This window comes from Silene latifolia, chromosome 3, assembly GCF_048544455.1.
Source record: "Silene latifolia isolate original U9 population chromosome 3, ASM4854445v1, whole genome shotgun sequence".
Lineage (NCBI taxonomy): Eukaryota > Viridiplantae > Streptophyta > Magnoliopsida > Caryophyllales > Caryophyllaceae > Silene > Silene latifolia.
Genome location: NC_133528.1, coordinates 11,613,247 through 11,620,300, shown reverse-complemented (window position 1 = coordinate 11,620,300; position 7,054 = coordinate 11,613,247). Strand labels below are relative to the sequence as shown.

General features: G+C 34.7%; 1 long non-coding RNA gene across 1 annotated transcript; it reads left to right on the top strand.

Moving 5' to 3' along the window:
* Positions 1–395: 395 nt before the first annotated feature.
* On the top strand, positions 396–2,703 carry LOC141647199 (uncharacterized). The gene is made up of 2 exons (XR_012545687.1): positions 396–672; positions 2,194–2,703. It is a non-coding gene; the product is annotated as an uncharacterized LOC141647199 (long non-coding RNA).
* The last annotated feature ends 4,351 nt before the right edge of the window (positions 2,704–7,054 follow it).

Genomic DNA, 7,054 nt, shown 5'->3' with positions numbered 1-7,054 from the left:
AGTTAGTGGAAAATGAGATGGACGGATAAGAAAAGAAAAGAAAAAAGGATTATTTTCACTTTGGTGCCCTCAGGTTTGACCTAATTCCACTTTAGTGCCCTGAGGTTTGCATAATTCCACTTTGGTGTCCTGAGATTTAGACTATTTCCCACTTTGGTGACCTATACATAACATTCTTAGTATTTATACTAAAAATAATAATTTGAACATAACAAGTCAAACCTTTTTTTGTAATATTATGTTGATTATTCTATTTGATATGTAACACAATATCCAATTTTACACTTTATCTATAACTCCTTAAAATGCATGAACTTCTAAAAATACCTCTTAGAAATAGTGCTAAGCTGTTCATCCGTGTGCAACTGTGCAAGGCATGTGATCAAACATTTTCTCTCAGCACCACTCTCACTTACATGAACGCGTGGCCTTTATTCTCCACTCTATTGTTGACCATTCTACCTTCCACTCCCAGTCTCACCAAACATTTCCCCTCTTTTACTCTACGTTCTACCCTATGTCCAGAACCCCTCATTTGAACACCACTAAATTCCATTTTTCTACCTCAAACCCTTCATTTTTCTGCTTTATTCCTTCATTAATGGGGGCAAACTCGACCTGAAAGCCATGACGATGCATACACCATTAAAGGCACCAACAAAGTCGTCTGAGGTAATTTCCAATTATTATCTTTTTACCTCATTGTTTTTATATTCCGTTTTCATCTAACCATTCTCCCTTTCAATTGCTAGACACTCTCTGAGTTCCTCCGTTTATACTTTTACCTAAATTTTATGTCATTCCGAATTAGAAGTGGTTAATTAGTTTACCACTAAGGAGAATTCACGGGATCTCAGTTAATGCAATTGATTCCTTTAAAGTACTCAGATTTCTGGGTACATAGTTCGATTACGTAGAAGAGGTAATTTAGAAATTGTCAAGCTTAGCCCTTAAATTTACTTATCATTCCAAGGAAGTAGCATGAACTACAACTTTGAAACAATGTGTGTTGTCAGTGCTTAATTGGTCTCATTTTACGCTTTTACCACAGTGTTATCATTCCTTGAATTTACAAATTGGCTTTGTGTGTATTCGGGTATATGATGATATGCTTGTGTTTATTTTGAACTTTTAATGATTATGGTGAACCTTGGACAAGTATTAGCTGCCATTTTTGGTTCCTTTATGCCATGTTAAGTTGTTGTCCGCTCTGTTCATTGTTTTTCTCTCAACTTGTTGCCATGTGATAACAGTTGTTGGTGGTGACGGAAATAGTAATAAAGTTCAGGTTGGTGAGGTAGGGTAATGTTCCGTTATTTTGTTACTAGCCTAACCGATCAGGTAACTTTTGCACCACGAGCATGTAGGTGAAGGCGTTCTATGACCTCTTAAAATGTATCAACTTCTAAAATCCCCCTTAGGAATAGTGCTAAACTATTCACTATTATGCATGGCACATGCCTCGTAAAATTTCCCTCATCAAGTATCCCTCTCTTGCTTGTGCAGGTTAAACACACCCACAACATTTGCGAGATTTCCAATCTTACAAAAGCTTTCCCTTCCACTCACTCAACCCCGTCCCACATAAAACGTCTCCCTTCCACTCATTTTCGCTGAGATTGCATGCTCATGTCTCCCTTAGTATTTCCATCGCCATCTGCTTTTCCGGGTTGCAGGTCATCACGTATCACTGCTCGGGGATGATTTCGGGGTCTTACTATTTGTATTAAAATCGAAAGCTTTGTGATCTGTTCAAGGTTAATTCTAGCTCCTTATGACTTGGTTAATTCGGGAATACATAGTGAATCGTTTTGTTGAGACTTAGCTTGAACTGCTGCTGATTTTGGTCTGTTTATGCTTATTTTGTTGTACTAACTCAAACTTTTTACGGTTTTGTGCCAAGTTTCTGACTGTTTTTTTTTTTTTTAATCTTTGTGGTCTAATTTGGTAATGAAATTGAACTAGAATGAAAACAAAGATGAACTCCACAACTCAGCTATAAACAAAGATGGATGGTGTTTAGGATGTATGGTGTTTCTCGGACTATTAAAGTCGTGAATCACGTGACCTCGCTTTCTGGGTTTTTACTAAGCTTATTAAGATGCACCGCTTGCTAGATCCTTTTTGAGCTAATTAAGATGCACGTTTTTTAGACAGTCTATCTTAGCCATGCTCTATTTGATCTTATCATAGCTATTTGGGATCGTTCTACAAGTGAATGACTAGGAAATGCAATCTCTTCCTTTTTTGAATTATGAGAGAGGCGCAATACTTGGAAGCAAGGCGGTGGAGAAAAGTATGCTACCATTTGGATTAGAGGATATTCATTAATCTTTCAGTACCTTCTTATTGTAATAGTATTAGAAGATGTAGTTGGGTTATGATATTACCTAAAAGGAAATTATGTTGCCAGTAGGGAGCCCGGATCATTTTAAAGAATTAGAGGTGATCAGGTTAGAAAATAGGATAGTGTATTGGTCATTAGCTGCTTTGTTTCACACGTAGTTCATCCAAATATTGTGGCTCATTTACTGTTCTGATTGCGCAGTGTTTATGCCCCCTATATATGCGGACCACTCTAAATAGCTGCTATAGAAAATTTGATTACATATAATTTCAATGACCTGGCTACTCTGCGGTTACATAGACCGTGACTCGAAATCTTTATTATTGGGTTAATTCAATTTTTACGTGAATTGGTTAGCTCCGGCTTGTATGTAGTTAGTTGGTAGACATCTTTTGTAATCTGTTTACAATTAATTTGATTTGAGGTCTTGGTAAATAGTTTACAATTAAGTTGTTTATAGGTAATTTAAGTGATTTGGTTCGTTTGAGCTTACATAGATTGTGTTTTGAGATCTTTGTTATTTGGTTAAGTCGATTTCTGCGTGATTTTGTTAGCTTGAACTTTTAAATAGTTGGTCAATCGAGCTTTTCCTGATCGCGAACTGTTCACAGTTACTTCTAGATCTTTTAGTTAATTTTAATCTAAGATGTGCGCCTCACTGCTAATGATATTAGAGATTTTTAATCTGTTTGCAGTTAATTTAGATGCCTTGATTAATTTGAACTTACATATTGTGTGGATCGAGACCTTTGTTATCTGGTTATTTCGAGTTCTCCATGATTTTGTGGGAACCAACTGAAAGTTGGTTAATTCATGGTGTGATTTTATGAGCTTTCTCACCTCATGTTCACATGGATTCCTATCTGTTTAAGCCGCCCAACCGCTGCAGCTTTAGAGCTGCCCTGCTCTTTCTCTTTATCTGACCTATCTACTCTTACTATTGGTCTTGGAATTTTTGAAGTCACATTCGGCTTTCCCTGTACCCATTATACTCGATTAGACCCCACATCTCCGCTGTCGACCTTGGTAAGTAGCGCTCCCCCTTGTAGCTGCTTGAATGGGATAATGAGAGTGCTTTCGATTTACCTGAGTTTGTTTGTAATTTATAATAGAACATTTTCCTTTTCTGAAATAATATATGGTAATTGTCATTTGTTCCCCTATCACTTCACTACTAAGGCATAATAAATTCCGAAGACGGAAGGTCAGTTGAGTATTTGACACGTATAATAAATTTCTGGCTCACTGCCATGACTACTGCTGAAATGCTAGCCGATGCAGTTAGTAAAAGATGGCATGTTGTTTTCTGCGGTTCACATTAAAAACTATGTTCCCGGCTTTCTGTATATCTTTAGTAAATATTTTTCCTTATTTATGGATCAGCCCTAGGGGCGAATAAGCGTATAGAATTAACTAGATATAGAAAACATGTTTTCTTAACGAGGTCCCAAGTTTACTTCTTTTCTACAGTTGATTGGGATAATGTAAAGCCCTTCACATTGGGTCAGTCAATAGTGTATGCCTGCTGTGTATTTCTAGCTCTGTAAATCGTTGAAAAGATGTTTAATAGGATCAGCCCTAGGGTCAGTCACATTGAAGCCATCTTTGAAAAGATGTTTAATAGGAATATTATTTCCATTGCTTTTGGCAGAAAATGGTTATTGGACGAAGTTTTTCTTCTTGTTGTATATGACATTTGTGTTCTTAAATAAAATAGTTTGTGCTTATGTAGTACGGAGTAGTACCTAATCGGCCCCAAAATTTCTTAGCGGCGTGTTTGATGCTTGTGGGGAGGCATCTTTATTGGGCCCCTTTTCATCAAACATTAGTTTGCTGGACAACCGCCTTAGATCTGGCTGCTTAGTCTTGGACGTTATTTCAATTATAAATGTTTCTTGTTTAGTTATAAATGCTTCTTGTTTGACATCGTTTAGTAATTGATTTCTTTTGCAAAGCGTCTTGCTTGTGACGGGTTAATCCCCCATGTGTTTCCCACTCACCTCTCCATGGGTATTTTGTGAGAGGAAACATTATCCGTCACAAGCTTGTGACGGATATCGCCCGTCTTCAATGAGATTTAGTGTTTCTTTTGTTGATTTACTTTATTAATCATGATTAATAGTGGCATGGGGAATGTATGTTATAGTGCATATGTAGCACAAGTTTTCTTGGTGCGCTCCACCGGTTACTTCGAAGATAAATGTACCATTTTTAAAGACATGAGCTGTGGGATGGGCCGTGATTCCTTGGATTGTTCAACAGGCTGGAGTTAAGCAAGTCAGACAATGTTGAGATGCCAATATGGTCAAGGCAAAGGCAGCAAGTGCACCTGCTAGCCTGAGCATGCTAGGGCTGCTACCGAACGGGGAAGACGGCTATCGACTTGGGTAACATAATTAGGAAGATTTTAATTATTTCTAATGAGTGTGATATTATAACTTTTAGCTTTATCAAAAGATGTGGTAATGAGGTCACCCATTGTATGACTCATTTAGTACCAATAGATTATTTATAATAAAACATCAGGTTTTCATGCAATTTCACCACTTGTGTAATAAATACTATGTTCGTTTCGCAAATTTTAAATATATGCTAGCCATGTCCATTTTTATTAATATATTTCTGAGTTACTTAAGCTAAACATTTCGATAAATTGGGGCATCGCGCCCGGTAGGGCGTGGTGCAACAACTAGTTTTACTAAAAATATAATTAATTAAAATAAAATTTGACTATTATATGTTTTAGGTTACGAAAATGAGATTTTATTTAAAATTTAAAATTTAAAACTTAGGTCACCAAAGTGGAAGGTAGTCCAAACCTCAGGACACTAAAGTGAAATTATGTAAATCTCAAGGCACCAATGTGGAATTAGTCCAAACCTCAGGACACCAATGTGGAAATTTTCCAAGAAAAAATATGGAGAACCTCACCTTTGCGGATACTCTAAGGTAATAGTTGAGTTCTAACAATTATATTTATTTCCTATTAATAATAACAAAATCGGAACAACATCATTTACGGGTACAATTTTGGCAAGTTTCTCGTCCACCTAAATAATTTGGGGCAACAATTTCACTAGTGAAATTCATGTCCATTAGAATTAATAATTTGATTAAAACAAGTATCAAGAATAGAAATCAGAGATCGAATAATTAAAATATGAAGCGATTAAGTATCGATAGGGTACCGTTCGAATATTGACCATAACAGTTTTGTAACTTTGCTAAAACCCCTAGTCTTTTTTTATTTTTACCTACGGATCAGTATTTAGAAAGGTTATATGTACCGATGTATTCTTGTCTAAGGAGTAAGGACGGTCTTAACCAAAATTTGTGTATTTGTATATTTATAGTTATTTTACTAGTTTTAAATCCGTGCAAATTGCACGGGTATGCTATTAAAGACATTGTTATTATAAAATGGTTGAAATAAATATGATTTAAGTTTAATGCCAAATCAGATTTAAGATTGTACATTTCATTTGTAACTTTCAAAAAGCTTTATTAATAGTATTACTTTAAATGATAAATATCATTAAAAAAATGAATTATATATATAACGTTTATACTATTTAATAAGAAAAAATTATATATAATCAGAAGGCATATACTCCGTAGTTCGTAGTAAATGTGAGTATCGGTCTATTTTAGACCTGTTGAATTTTTACCCTACTCGTAAACCCAACTTAACTGACCCATATTATTTTGGGTCAAGACCCGTAAATCACTATTCACATTCCGATTGACCCTAATTTAATATGACCCGTTAAAATATATACTATCTTGCCTTGAATAATAAAAGATGTGAAAATTATTTTTAATCTGTATTATGACACTAATTTAATCCATTTTACATTTAGATAAATAAATATGAGTTCATTAACCCGTGTAATTTGCGCTAGGTAAAGAAAAACAAATTCTTTTAAAGATTATATCATCTTGAAAATATAGTTAATTATACACTCAAATTAGTTTGAAAGTCTTGACCCGTGACCCATGACCCATGACCCATGACCCATTTAATCCAACCTCAAAATGACCTACTAATTTCGTGTTGAAATCCAACTTAACCCGTTTGACCCGATATATTAAAGATAAGTTTATGTTAAGTGTGAATATAAAATTAAGATACAAAAATTATTAAAATGTGAATATTTATATGCACCCTTCATTTTTATATGACGTTTTTATAATACATTTAAGGTACATAAATTATTAAAATAGTGAACCCGTGAATCTTATCATATATCCCAACAATTAGTTTCACTATAGACGGATATCTCCGTCTAAAGTGAAAGACGGGTCAAATATGCTTAATATAGTGACATTTTTTGGCCCCACCATGTAACTTGTTGCTTCTTATGTTTAATGTGGAAGGATATTTGGCCCGTCTATAAGTCTATAACTATAGACGGATATCTCCCATTTATAAAAAGAATTTGTGATATCCCAATTAGCTCTAATCGGTATTATAAAATTCTAAATTTAATAATTTCGACATGGATCGAGCTCGGCCTGACCAAACTTACATCAATAAACTTACTAAAACCCATTAGCAATAAATCTAATTAAACAAAAATTCTTGTTAACATGAAAGTATTTATCTTTAGTTTAAAACGGGTCAAATACTCATATGTTAGATAGGACGAAAGTAAAATGTCAGCGCACTAACAAAAAATTGTCTAATCTATACAAATAAACGGATAT